Raw genomic sequence first — 14,561 nt, 5'->3', positions numbered from 1 at the left:
TTCTATGATATTTGCAATTTCTGCAGCATTTATAACATTTGTAACAGAAATATTAAAATAATAAACAATACAGTAAATAACTGAGAGGTTCATTTAGCTAAAGACAATGAAGAAAAGAAATAACATATTGTAGAAAAAACCCTGAACATACATTTTGATAGTTTGTGCTTAATAGAATAATCATCCTTCTCCATTTGCTTATATATGTACTTTATGATATATTTGAGTGCATTTATCCAGAACTGTAATTAACTGATGATTTATAATATCTAATTACTTAACTTACCATTCATTTTCTGCTAGGAGTACAACTTGAAGAGGGTTGAGTTCCAATTGCCAAAAATATTTGATTATCAGTGTCCTCATTATTCTATGGGTTATTCTGTCCTAAAGGTAGCTTTCCTATGAATCCAGTAGTGCACTAAATGGCAGTATAATTTAAATCAAATACTGTCTGCTTTCAAGTAAGATCTAAAACACTTACAGTCTTATTTGTCTTCACTTCCAAACAAAAATATCCATTTCCTATATATTATTTTGAATAGGGGTAAAAATTAGGAACCATGTTTCCATGATCTCAGGAGTCCAGATGTTTTGGGGACAGAACCACTCTTCCTGAATTTGTTTGCAATCTAAAACTGAAATTGGATTCCAAATATTATTATTTAGTATGGTTCCATCAACTGCCCTTTGGGAGAACATGGGTATTATTAAAAATGATCCTTATTTCTGCTAGCTGTACTGCATTATATTTCTGGTTACTGCCTATGTGGGTTGCTGAAGCCCTAAGAGTACAGGCTGTGTACCCTGGTAGCAATTTTCCAGGAAGAAGAGGGCCCATATGTTTTCCATAAATGTATACCTTGTGCTTCTGCATCCAAAATGACTGGCCATGTTTTAGAGGCCACTTCTGCTTCCATTTGGATTAGCATGGTCAATAACCTTGTTGAGTCTGAACCCATGCGTTTTCTGACTGTTGGGCTTTGGCATAGTCCCTTGTTAGCTGGGCAGTTTGATTCACCCATTTAGCAATAGCATCATTATCTTTCCATGCAGCTTCTCAACCCTCACTTTCCTTCTGAAAGAGTATGCTTTTTATTCTACTTAGGTTGGTAAGTATCAACTTTTCTTGTAAATGTCTTTCTTCATTAAATACATTCTCAACTTGTCTTAATGTCCCAGGTCCTGCCTCTATCGCATTTAAGGCTCTTTTTACAATTTAGTTTTTTTGGAAAAGAAGTTTAGTTAAGCTTTTTAAATAATGGAGTATATCTCCCTTCAGTAAAGTTGGTTCATACAAACTGCGATTCACTTTCATAGGTCAACCTGTAATTATCTCATGGAATAATTGATGTGTTATTCCAGAAGGAGCTGCTCTTAGATTAAGCAAAACCAGTAGAAGAGCCTTGAGCCAAGAAATAGGAAAAGCTTTCGATAATTTTCTTTTTTTTTTTTTTTTTTTTGAGACGGAGTCTCGCTGTGTCTCCCAGGCTGGAGTGCAGTGGCGTGATCTCGGCTCACTGCAAGCTCCGCCTCCTGGGTTCATGCCATTCTCCTGCCTCAGCCTCCCAAGTAGCTGAGACTACAGGTGCCCGCCACCACGCCCGGCTAGTTTTCTGTATTTTTAGTAGAGACGGGGTTTCACCATGTTAGCCAGGATAGTCTCGATCTCCTGACCTCGTGATCCACCCGCCTCGGCCTCCCAAAGTGCTGGGATTACAGGCTTGAGCCACCGCGCCCGGCCAGCTTTCGATAATTTTCTAGCTGGGTTTTATTTTCAATATGTTCATTCCACCAATCAGAAGACTGGGCATGGGGTGTACAATAAAAATATTGGAGAATAGGCCAGATTATACAAATTGAGTGAATTATCTATTCAGTAAAATGAGTTCCCTATTTCTATGTAATTTGGAAAGAATTCCTCAAAAGGAAATTATCCATTCCAACAAACATTTTCCTACTGCTTACACTGTGGCTTTTTCTCAAGGAAATTCTTCAACATAATGAGAGAACATATAAATCATAACCAATACATATTTATAACCCTGAGCTGGAGGTAAGTGGATAAAATCCATTTGTCAAATATTGAAAGGGCCAGTGGGCAAAGTTAAATGCCCTTGAGATCTAGAAGAGGCTTTTCTGGATTACATATAGGACAAATTGGACATTTAGCATAAACCTTATGAACTACTGTGGGTGAGGGTTTCCAGTAATAGTGTTTTCCCCAGGCAAATATTTTCTCAGGTCCCCAGTGAATGAGTTCATGGACATGTTGTAATATAGGAAATTGATATCCCAAAGGCAAAATAGGGATTTGCTTTTCTGTCACTGGGTCTATATTATATTTTGCAAGTTGAGGGAAGAGCATTCTCCCTTAGTTAGTCATATTTTCTTTTTCCGCTTTGGAGTCTTTTCTTGAGCCCCTTCACTTTAAACATGGCCATCTCTACAGTTTCATTTGATATTAGCATTAAGCTATTTTTTTTTTTTTTTTTTTTTTTTTTTGCTCAGCATCAGCAAAATTATTTGCTTTACTCCAGGGAGTCGTGTTTGGAATGTCCAGGACTCTTAACAATAGCCAATTTTTTTTTTTTTTTTTTTGGTAACTGGATGGCTTCCAGAAGATCAGAAACTCGAGAGCCATGTTTAATAGGATGTCCAAAGGAGGTTAAATAACCTCGCTGTTTCCATAACATTCCAAAGACATGAGCTGCACCAAAAGTGTAATGGCTGTCAGTATAAATATTAGTTATTTGACTGTTGGCCAGTTAGACAACCTCTGGTGAGTACTATTAATCCAGCCAACTGTGCTGACTTGACTTTAGGCAAGAAATTGCTCTCTATGATGTCTACCTGAGACACAATGACATAGCCTGTTTGGTATTTTTCAAATTTATCCTTTAGATATGATGCATCTGTGGACCAGGTAACATCAGCATTTTGTTGTGGTATCTCCTGTAAATTCTGACTGGGCATCAAAAACTGTTCTATTAGTAATAGAACTATATAGCATATAGAGTGTATGCTGTTTTATACAGTCATGAGGTAATCTCCTCAGGTGCTTCAAGAAGTAACTTGTGAGATTAAGACTATTACAGCAAGAGAGAGTAATGTGTGGAGCAGAGAATAAAAGTACATTGTAATAAAGCCAATCAGTTGACAGAAAAATATTGTGCATGATGTGAACTCAAAAAAGCTTCTGCAGAATGAAGTACATATATAGTCAAGGGAGCCTCCATTACAGTTTCCTGAGTAGCCTTGAGAAACATGATAATGCCTGAAATGGCCCTCCAACAAGGGGGCAGCCCATGAGCTATAGAGTCTATTGCTGACTATCAGAGCCAGTAGTTCTATATTTTCCCCTGTGTTTTGGGGCTGGAACACCCAGGATGACGTCATGGCTTCCATAAACAAAAAAGAAAAATGGTAGCTGATAATTTGGATGGCTCAAAGCAGGAGCCCTTGTAAGATTTTCCTTTATTTATTGAATAGTTATTTGTTCCTAGGATATCCAATGTATGGGGTCAGGTTGATCTTTCATCAATGTATATAAAGACTGTTCCATGGGAGAAAAATTGGGTATCTAACTGTATCAGCAGCCAGCTAAGCCTAAAACACTCCTAAGCTGTCTTTCGGTCTTTGGAGTTGGGTATGCAAGAATTCCAGTTACTTGATCTGAATTTATATGTATTTCCTCCTTAGAAATTAAATGTCCCCCTTTTCCCGCCCCTAGCGCCGCTGGGCCTGCAGGTCTCTGTCGAGTGGCGGAGGCGGGTCTCTGTTCCGCAGGATGGGGTTTGTTAAAGTTGTTAAGAATAAGGCCTACTTTAAGAGATATCAAGTGAAATTTAGAAGACGACGAGAGGGTAAAACTGATTACTATGCTCGGAAACGCTTGGTGATACAGGATAAAATAAATACGACACACCCAAATACAGGATGATAGTTTGTGTAACAAACAGAGATATCATTTGTCAGATTGCTTATGCCCGTATAGAAGGAGATATGACAGTCTGCCCAGCATATGCACACGAACTGCCAAAATATGGTGTGAAAGTTGGCCTGACAAATTATGCTGCAGCATATTGTACTGGCCTGCTGCTGGCCCGCAGGCTTCTCAATAGGTTTGGCATGGACAAGATCTATGAAAGCCAAGTGGAGGTAACTGGCGATGAATACAATGTGGAAAGCATTGATAGTCAGCCAGGTGCCTTTACCTGCAATTAGGATGCAGCCCTTGCCAGAACTACCACTGGCAATAAAGTTTTTGGTGCCCTGAAGGGAGCTGTGGATGGAGGCTTGTCTATCCCTCACAGTACCAAACGATTCCCTGGTTATGATTCTGAAAGCAAGGAATTTAATGCAGAAGTACACTGGAAGCACATCATGGGCCAGAATGTTGCAGATTACATGCGCTACTTAATGGAAGAAGATGAAGATGCTTACAAGAAACAGTTCTTTCAATACATAAAGAACAGTGTAACTCCAGACATGGAGGAGATGTATAAGAAAGCTCATGCTGCTATACGAGAGAATCCAGTCTATGAAAAGAAGCCCAAGAAAGAAGTTAAAAAGAAGAGGTGGAACCGTCCCAAAATGTCTCTTGCTCAGAAGAAGGATCGGGTAGCTCAAAAGAAGGCAAGCTTCCTCAGAGCTCAGGAGCGGGCTGCTGAGAGCTAAACCAAACAATTTTCTATGATGATTTTTCAGATATAGGCAATAAACTTACAGACAGAAACTAAAAAAAAAAAAAAAGAAAGAAATTAAATGTCCCAAATGTTTTATTTCTGTTAAGAAGTATTGGAATTTTTCTTTAGATAACTTATGTCTTGTTTTAGCTAATTGTTCCAGCAACTACGGGGTGTGATTTTTACAATCATGTAGAATGGAAAAGCATAACAAGAAATCATCCACATACTGAAGTAGAGAGGAATTTTCATCAAAATTTAGCTCAGTCATCTCAGCCCTTAATATTTTGAAATATAGTTGGGCTTCCAGTGTAACCTTGAGGTATAGCAGTCCAGGTATATTGACAGCCATTCCAGATAAAGGCAAACAAATATTGACTGTCGGGATCTACCAGTATGCTAAAAAACAAAAAGCACTGCATAAATCAGTTAGTGAAATTCACTGCCTACTGGTATATTAAATAAAGGAGTGTGTAGGGATTTGGGGCTACTGAATGATGGGGAATCACAATCTTGTTAATGGTTCTCTAATCTTGTACAAAGCTCCATTCCTTCCCATTAGGTTTTCATGCTGGGAGGATGGGAGTATTACAAGGACTGGTGGAAGGGATAATCCATCCTTTATCAATAAAATGTTTGATTATTGATTTTATTTCTATTGTTACTCCTGATATTGTTTAATATTTGGAAGTGGAAATAGTTTATTTGGATCCATTCATGTCCACATTGGGGTAGCTGTTAAGATTTTAATGACATTGGTAGATGATTCAGACCATAAATAATTAGGGATTTGGCTTAATAAAGCATCAAGATGGCTGGGCATGGTGGCTCACATCTGTAATCCTAGCACTTTGGGAAGCCAAGGTGGGCGGATCCCTTGAGATCAGGAGTTCTAAACAAGCCTGGCCAACATGGTGAAACCCTGTCTCTACTAAAAATACAAAAAATTAGCTGGGTGTGGTGGTGTTCATCAGTAATCCCAGCTAGTTTGGAGGCTGAGGGAGAAGAATTGGTTAAACCCTGGAGGCAGAGGTTGCAGTGAGCTGAGATTATGCCACTGCACTCCAGCCTGGGTGACAGAGTGAGACTCCATCTCTAAATAAATAAATAAATAATAAAGAAGGAAAGCATCAAGTTCTTTTTTTGTCTTAATACTTGATGATTGAATTTGGATGACTATCTGCTCTGAATTTTCTGATTTATCATTTTGAATCAATCCTCTTTCAGTTATTTTTTAAAAACATTTTTCTTCTTTTTGAAAAAGAAATATGAGCATTATAAAGTTCTAGAAAATCTCCTCCCATAAGATGTATTGGTGTAGAAGGCTCCAAAGAAAAGAAGGATGTCCATCTAAATTTCCCTACTGGAAAGGCAGAGATTCTGATTTGCATATAGTCACTAGTTGAGTAGATATCCCTACCATTTGAACTGTTTGATTACTCTGAGGAAGAACATTCTTTAAAAAGGTAGGGTTGAGAACAGAAAGGGTAGCTCCCATGTCAACTAATGCTTTCATTTATTCTCCATTTATACATAGTTTCACTTCCTGCAAAGTATTGCAAAAGAAAAGGGAAAGCCCTCTTGATTCCCTTGGAGACCCTATTCCTATTTTCCTTTTCTTCCTTTTGTTTCTGTGCCCATTTCAGTATTCTGCAATTTTTCTTTTCTTTTCTTTTTTTTTTTTTTTTTCTGAGATGGAGTCTTGCTCTGTCACCCAGGCTGGAGTGCAGTGGCGCGACCTCGGCTCACTGCAAGCTCTGCTTCCCGAATTCACGCCATTCTCCTGCCTCAGCCTCCCGAGTAGCTGGGACTACAGGCACCTGGCACCACGCCCGGCTAATTTTTTTTTTTTTTGTATTTTTAGTAGAGATGGGGTTTCACCATGTTAGCCAGGAGGATCTCCATCTCCTGACCTCGTGATCCACCCGCCTCAGCCTCCCAAAGTGCTGGGATTACAGGCAGGAGCCACCACACCCGGCCTCTGCAATTTTTCTTTAGATGTCCTGTTTTCTTGCAATAACAACAAACATCTTTAGATGTTTCTGAGGCTTCTTTTGAAAGCAAGGCCTCTGTTTAGATCAGGTAAACTGAGCAGTAAGTTGTTGAATCTGTAAATTCATTATTTTAGCCGTTTTGTTGTCTTTCTTATTCTGTATAACTGGCCAATTTATCAGCAAGTTTCACCAGCTCCAAACTGTGCACAGAATCCCAGTTTATTTGGTGCATTTTGACCACCTTGGCCAGTTGCTCATCCAATCTCTTAAAGAAGGTTAAAATTAAAATAGAATCATTCTGATGATTCCTTAGACTTTCTTCATTCATTTCCAAATATTGTCTAAAACCCTTTCAAATCTTTTCATAGATCTTGTTTGGTTTTTGTTTACATTGCTGGACTTTAGACCAGTCAGAGGTCTTAGGAAATATCAGGCGAATTGTTTAGGCTAAATGGTTTGTCAGTTCTCAAGCTTTTGCTTGGTCTCCAGCTGTTTGTTTATGAAGATAATTTCTCAGGCTGGGTGTGGTGGCTCACGCCTACAATCCCAGCGACTTGGGAGGCCAATGCAGGAGAATCATTTGAGGCCAAGAGTTAGAGACCAGCCTAGGCAACATAGTAAGACCTTATCTCTACAAAAAATGTTTAAAATTAGCCAGGTGCAGTGGCTCACATCTGTAATCCCAGCACTTTGGGAGGCCGAGATGGGCAGATCATGAGGTCAGGAGATTGAGACCAGCCTGGTCAACATGGTGTAACCCTGTCTCTACTAAAAATACAAAAATTAGCTGGGTGTGGCAGCACGTGCCTGTAATCCCAGCTCCTCAGGAGGCTGAGGCAGGAGAATCACTTGAACCTGGGAGGCGGAGGTTGCAGTGAGCCGGGATTGTGCCACCGCACTACAGCCTGGCAACAGAGCGAGACTCCATCTCAAAAAAAAAAAAAATGTTTAAAATTTAAAAATATTAGCCAGGTGTGGTGATGCATGCCTGTAGTCCCAGGTACTCAAGAGGCTAAGGTGGGAAGATCATTTGAACCCAGGAGTTAAAGGCTACAATGAGCCATAATCACACCACAGCACTGCACTGCACACCTGCCTGGGCAGCAGAGTCAGATCTCAACTTTAAAAGAAAAAAAAAAGAAAATTGTTTAGTGGATCTTTCCAGTCAGCCTTTGACACCCATTCCCTTGCTTTTCTTTCAGATACTACTAACATGTGAACCAACTGACACAGAGCTAAATGGCCAAGATTCATATTTTCTTATGACTAGACTAAACTCCTAAGTAAAACCAGTAGGATGCTGGGTAGGATCTGGAAATTCCTTAGTAAGAGCTCTAAGTTCTGCCTTGGTCCAGCGAGTATGGGCCACTGAAGGTTTTCCCCTTGGGTCAGGCTTTTCTTTAATGCATGCTGTCAAAACCTCTGTGGGTTATGGAAGAGGGAGTAAACTCTAGGCCAGCAGTTTTGAAAGCAAAGAATAAAAGGGTTCTGGAGGATCAGAAGAAGGAATGGTCAGAGGAGGAGGTGAGAGACAGTGGAAACTTCAGATAATTTTTGCAGTAGAGAAACAGTTTCCAAAATCTTGTGTCCCACCTTCTGAATGGAAGCAATTTTATCATTCCCTCTTTTAGAAGCTTCTAAATACCCCTGGAAAAAACTATTCCATTCTTTTTGTTTCTGAGCCAGCTCTTTCCAATTGTGCACATAAAGAGACTCCCCCCTTCTCCTTTGTCTGCAACCAACTAATTGTGTTCAGGGTCAAAAGTGTGCTGCTTATGAACTTCACTTCTCAGGCTCTTACCCTGGAGTTAATCTTCTCCATCTCGGGAGATGCTAACCTGTTGAAGCAGTGAGGTACTTCAAATGCGAGGTGACCAACTTTTATGAGCATCCCCTGGAGGATCTATTGCAATTGAAGTATTTTTCTGTTGATGGTGAAGCCCTTTGGGACCAAATTACATGTCAGGAGGGATCTCCCGCAGTACCTCCACAAGATTTTTAGTCACCTAAGAACACCTGAGATTCAGGCTGGAGGAAGGAAGTGTCCCATACTTTCAGAGCAATTCTGTCTCAGTGGTTCACATATAGAATGTAAGGGTTGGACCAGACAAAAGAGCTTTGAAAACACTCAGCTGATCAAAGAAACTGCCACTCCAACCTGCAGCAATGCTTAGTTGACCTTTTTCCTTTCTTCCTTCCTAGCAATTTAGAATAATAATAACAAGCATAGGAAGAATTTAGCAAACCCAGGATTTACTATTCCTTTTACTGATTCTGGAAATATTTAGAATAAAGTGAAATAGACCTCTACCAAAAAAAGAGAGAGGTCCAGATTCCAGGCAACTCACCCTGTATACCCAGTGGCTCCTCCAGAGTCAGTTCAAACACAATAAGTTCATTCTGGTACTAAGTGCTGAGTCCCAGAGAATGAGTCCTGGGTGTCCATGGATTCTGCTAGAATCCTGCCAACTATGTCATCTGTGGACCCAAAAGGTTAAAATAACTGGAACTATGGACTTAAAGAAATCAAAGTTAATTTTATTCTGAGCCAAGTGTAAGAACTATAGCTTGGAAACACAAACTCAGGGCACACCAAGAAGGCATCCCCAAATGGGTACAGGAGGCACAGTATTTATATGTTTTGTAACACAGAAAATGAAAACAGGAAGCAGTGAAGCTAAGCTGACATTCTTAAAATATGTTATTGATTTATATAGGGTAAAAGTTTAACACATATGTAGGCATCTTAGGTTCTGGAGAGGGATGATTGATCCTATCCTGCCTCTGTGCTTCATCTGATAGGCAAAGTGGCCATAAGTACATGTCAGTTAAATATCTGAAGGCTGGGTATGGCAGCTTATGCCTGTAATCCCAGCACTTTGGGAGGCTGAGGTGGGAGGATGGCTTATGACCAGGAGTTTGAGACCAGCCTATACAACATAGTGAGATCCCATCTCTATTTCAAATACATTAAAAAATAATTTGTTTTTAATTTTGGCAAACTCCAGCCTCACAGGTGAGAATTCAGCTTTAATTCGTAGGCCTAGCTTCTATTACCCATATGCCTAACCTACAGCCATTTTGGACCCTTGTAAAAATGAAATTTTTGTTCAAATTTTTCTTCTTCTGAGATAGGTATCATGCATACCTATGATAAAGTTTAATTTACAAACTAGGCACAGTAAGAGATTAACAACAATAACTAACAGTAAAATAGAACATTTGTAATAATATGCCAGTATCACTACTCTTGCACTTTGGGGGCAGTATTAAGTAAAACAGGGATTCCTTGAACACAAGTACTGTGATACTGTGAGGGCCAATCTGATAACCAAGATGGCTATTAAGCGACTAACAGGCAGTGTATATAGTGTGCATGTGCTGGACAAAGAAATGATTCACATCCTGGGCAGGACAGAGTTGGCCAGCATGAGATTTTATCGCACTACTCAGAACAGGATGCAATTTAAAACTTGGAAATTGTTTATTTCTGGAATTTTCCACTTAATATTTTTGGACCCAAGTTCACTGCAAGTAACTAAAACTGCAGAAAGTGAAACCGTGGATAAGGAGGAACAACTGTGTAACAATTTGCTTATCCATTAATCAGTTGATGAACATTTGAGTTGTTTCCGGTCTTTAGCCATCATGGATACAATAAACTTGTTATGAACACTTGTGTACAAGTCTTTGTGTGGAATTATGTTTCACTTCTTTTGGGCAAATACTTATGAGTGGAATTTCTGGACCCTAAGGTAAATGCATGTTTAATTTATTTTAAAACACAACTGTTTCCATTTTAATGCAGCAATTTTTCTCACAATTTATTCTAAATAAAAAATCATGGAGATGTGTAATGATTTAGCTACCAGGATCTTCATCATAACATTGTTTATACATTTGCTACAATTTAACATACAACCATGTTATAGAGTACCATATGGCAATTTAAGCTCAGGAATCTTCTAGCTCAGGAATTAAAATGTCATAAGCCTACAATAAAGAAGAACACAGGAATCTGCTTTATAGAGATTTCAACAGATTTCTTGGAAACAGAAATAGTTGTATGAATATTGACTAATACAGCAGGGTGGAGTGAGCTGCAGCTAAGAGCTCAAGGTCTCTCCACAGAAGGTGAGAGGTGCTTCAGTCTGGAAATGTAAAGGATCCTAGATAGCAGTAATGGAAAATGGGGCTGAAACCCATTGAAGTACTATATGTGCAATAGTTGACACCCTTGCTTGTATAGATTAGACAGGTGTCAATCTCTTCTCAGTAAAACACTGGAGAGTGTGTCTCTGAAGAGACTGTATAGTCAGCCTGTGGAGAACTAGGACAGCCAATATGGAATTTGGAAGTCCAGAGTGAAGCCTTCTGCATTCCTGCCTTTAGGGACCCTCAACAAAAAGAATGACTTATTGTCAACATTCCTTGACAGTGGACAAGCTCTCTCTATGTTCTTAAGATTTTCTATCAGCCTCCTTATTGCCTCAGTCTTAAACAGAAATGAAAATCCAAGAGTAAACAGACATGAGAGGAAAGTCTGCAATAGGAAAAAGGAAAAATAAATCAACAGACAAACATAATTTTAGAGGAAATAGAGATAATTCATGGGGGGAAAAAAGGATTAAATAAATGAACAAAAACTTTTAAAAACCTTAGAGAAAACTAAGAAAAATATGTCACAGTGGCAAAACAAGAAGAGGGTGTTATGAAAAAGAAACAATCAGGGAACAAGAAAGAGCTTTTTGAAATTAAAAATATGGTTTCCAAAATAACAATAATAAGGTTAAATAATGAAGTCAAAGAAATCTCCCAAGTATAGATTTGAAAAGAAATATAAAATACGATTTAAAAAAAGACAAAAGGTCTAAAGGGGTGATATAAAGATTTGAGATCTAAATGACAGGAATTTCAAAAAGAGAAAAATGTTAAAAGGAAAGAAGCATAGTGTTGAAGAGGAAAAACTTTGCCTTCTACCGACTCTGAAAGTTTGCTGGAATGATCTAACCATGGACAGATTAATATGAGAAAAAGGCATACAAATTCATTTGATGTGCATAAACACAGGAGCCATACAAAAGCATGAGACTCAAAGAGAGGCCAGATGGTTGAGGCTTAAATATTCTCTTCATAGGAGAGTGATATTTGAACCTGGGAGGCAGACACTATTTTATAAATGATTACCTTTGAAAGCTGGATGGGACTAACATGGAAGGTGAGAGGTGAAACTATGCAAGAACAAAGGTTGTCTTATTATGTAGATAAAGTTTCTTAGGTAATCTCTTGGAACTGTTCTCAGAAGAACAGATGAAAACTCTGTTCAGGTGTGGCGACAACTTTTAGTGGTTAATCTTTCCTGGTTATTTGATGAGATTCCTAGGAGGGGGTTTTAAGACAATTGTGTTTCCTTCATAAGTTTTTTTCAGTAAGATAAAGAAACTTCTAGAGAGAGCCCTTCTCATTGCTTCCAAAAAAAGGATCAGAAAGATGAGGCTGGGGAAATGTCAGAAAGAGACCTTGATTCTGTGGCTTATTTCTTAGGTCTTTCAATTTTCTTTAACTCAAAGCACTCATCATGTCAAAGCATCATATTTTGGGTTATCATTTTCTGAACCTCAATAGAAGTTATAAAAGAACAGTAGAAGGCCAGGCATGGTGGCTTATAACTGTAATTCCAGCACTTTGGGAGGCAAAGGTGGGCAGATCTGAGCTCAGGAGTTCAAGACCAGCCTTGGCAACATGGCAAACCCCCATCTCTACAAAAATTAGCTGGCATGGTGGTGTGCACCTGTAGTCCCAGCTACTCGAGGGGCCTAGGTGGGAGGATTGCTTGAGCCCAGGAGATTGAGGCTGCAGTGAGCGGAGATCATGCCACTGCACTGCAGCCTGGATGACAAAGTGAGACCCTATCTCAAAAGAAAAAAAAAATAGTAGAATTTTCTAAAATTTAGAAGAGCACGTGTCTTTGATTGATATGGCCTGTAGGGGTGGAGGAAAGCCTCCTCTCCATCCATTGAAGGTTCACTGAAAATGAACTGAAAAAAAAGACAGATTAATAGGAGAAAAAGACATACAAAATTTCTTTAACATCAAAACAAGGATCGCTGAGGGGGAAAAATTATTTAACATGCCAAAGCACAGGAAAATCCCATGAGAATGACTACCCAATAACCCAATGAGGGTTATATATCCTTTGTCATAGAGGAAGGGGAGATGGAGAATGATGGGTATGGGAGTAAATGATTTTCAGGGGAAATGAATGAGCACAAAGAACAATGGCCTGGGAAAAACTTCCTTTGAGCTCTGCAGGAGGTGGTGGGAAGGCTAGGGGTGGAACTTCACTGTGAACAAAAGTTGTCTTATTATGCAGATTAAGTTCCCCAGGTAATCTCTCTGTGCTACTCTCAGAAGAACAGATTAATAGTCTGTGTGGATGTGGTGATGATCCCCTGTTTCTTCTCTCCAGTGGTTAATCTTTCCTGGTTAGTTGGTGAGATTCCTAGGGAAGGAGTCTTAAGACAACCGCACTTCTTTTGGAAAGAAGTTTCCTGGGTCAGATAAGAAAATTCCGGTGGTTCATGGCTGTAATCTCAACACTTTGGAAGCCAGAGGCAGGAGGACTGCTTGAGCCCAGGAGTTCCAGGTCAGCCTTGGCAACATGGCAAAACCCTGTCTCTACAAAAAATAACAAAAATTAGCCAGGTGTGGTAGTACAGATCTGTAGTCCCAGCTACTTGACAGTGAAATTGGGGGTCTGAGGTGGGAGGTTCAGGGAGGCAGAAGTTGCAGTGAGCTGAGATCACACCACTGCACTCCATCCTGGGTGACAGAGTAAAACTCTTTAAAAAAAAAAAAAATTGCAGAGAGTCCCTCTCTGTACATTCAGAAAGAGGATCAGAGAGAAAGGGAGGTGGAGAAAATCAGAGAGAGACCTTAAGTCTGCTTCATTAGTTTAATATGTTAAAGCACCATATTTTTGACTACTGTTTTCAGAGCCCCAACAGGCCCAATGAATGCCCAGAACAAATGAATCAAAAAGACCCACACATAGACACACCACTGAAAACTTTCAGAGCACCAAGAATAAAAAGTAGATGCTAACAGATTCTAGAAAAAAACCACAGATTCTATTTTGAGTAATATAGTATTTGACCTAGAATTTTATACCCAGCCAATTTATTAGTTAAGTGAAAAGTTGAATAAAGGCATTTTCAGATATGAAAGCAGAATTGTACCTCCTGTATAGCATTTTCTAGAAAGTTACCTGAGAATACATTCCAAAAAAATGAATGTATAGATTAAGAAAGGAAGCTGTTGAGGGCTTGAAAAATGTGACTCTGAACATTGAGAGAAATGAAGAGAAATTGGAGTATGGCAACCATGTTACAGACCCAGAGGAAATGAGAGAAGATAGAGAGCTACAGAGTTTTCTAGTTTTGTTTCATTTTTGGAGGGGAGCTGGAACAAACAGAAGTAGAATCAGTTAAAAAAATAGCTTGATTAAAAGCATGGAAAACATGATATGAGGATAAGATAAAGAAAATTGGTGGGATTAAAAACAAAAGAAAATAAGATAATTTGTTCCACAAATATTATCTATTGGGTAGGGACATTGGTTCCATAAAGAAATGTAATCCTAGTTCACTACTTTATCTGCTGTGAACTATATTTCTATAGGCAAAATAAGATAAATATTATTTTCTGGTCTTCAACTTGTAGAATCAACATTAGACAAACATAACCAACTCAACAATGATTTCAAAACAAAGTGTAAAAGTATATAACAGGCTGACAGAGGTTGGGAAGTAGAAGAGAGAAGTGGAAGGGAAAGGTATGGTGCCAAGTGCTCCTTTGACAAAGTGAAGAGTAAAGAGAT

General features: G+C 39.0%; 1 protein-coding gene and 1 pseudogene across 3 annotated transcripts in view; one reads left to right on the top strand and one right to left on the bottom strand.

Annotated features, from left to right (window-relative positions):
* LOC105485405 (BCAR3 adaptor protein, NSP family member) overlaps positions 1 to 14,561 on the bottom strand; it is a 289,503-nt gene that overhangs the window by 238,416 nt on the left and 36,526 nt on the right. The gene's annotated exons all lie outside the window — the stretch shown is intronic.
* Positions 3,733 to 4,738, top strand: LOC105485404 (large ribosomal subunit protein uL18 pseudogene; annotated as a pseudogene).

The sequence above is a fragment of the Macaca nemestrina genome, chromosome 1 (assembly GCF_043159975.1).
Source record: "Macaca nemestrina isolate mMacNem1 chromosome 1, mMacNem.hap1, whole genome shotgun sequence".
NCBI lineage: Eukaryota > Metazoa > Chordata > Mammalia > Primates > Cercopithecidae > Macaca > Macaca nemestrina.
This window is presented reverse-complemented; position numbering and strand designations above follow the sequence as displayed.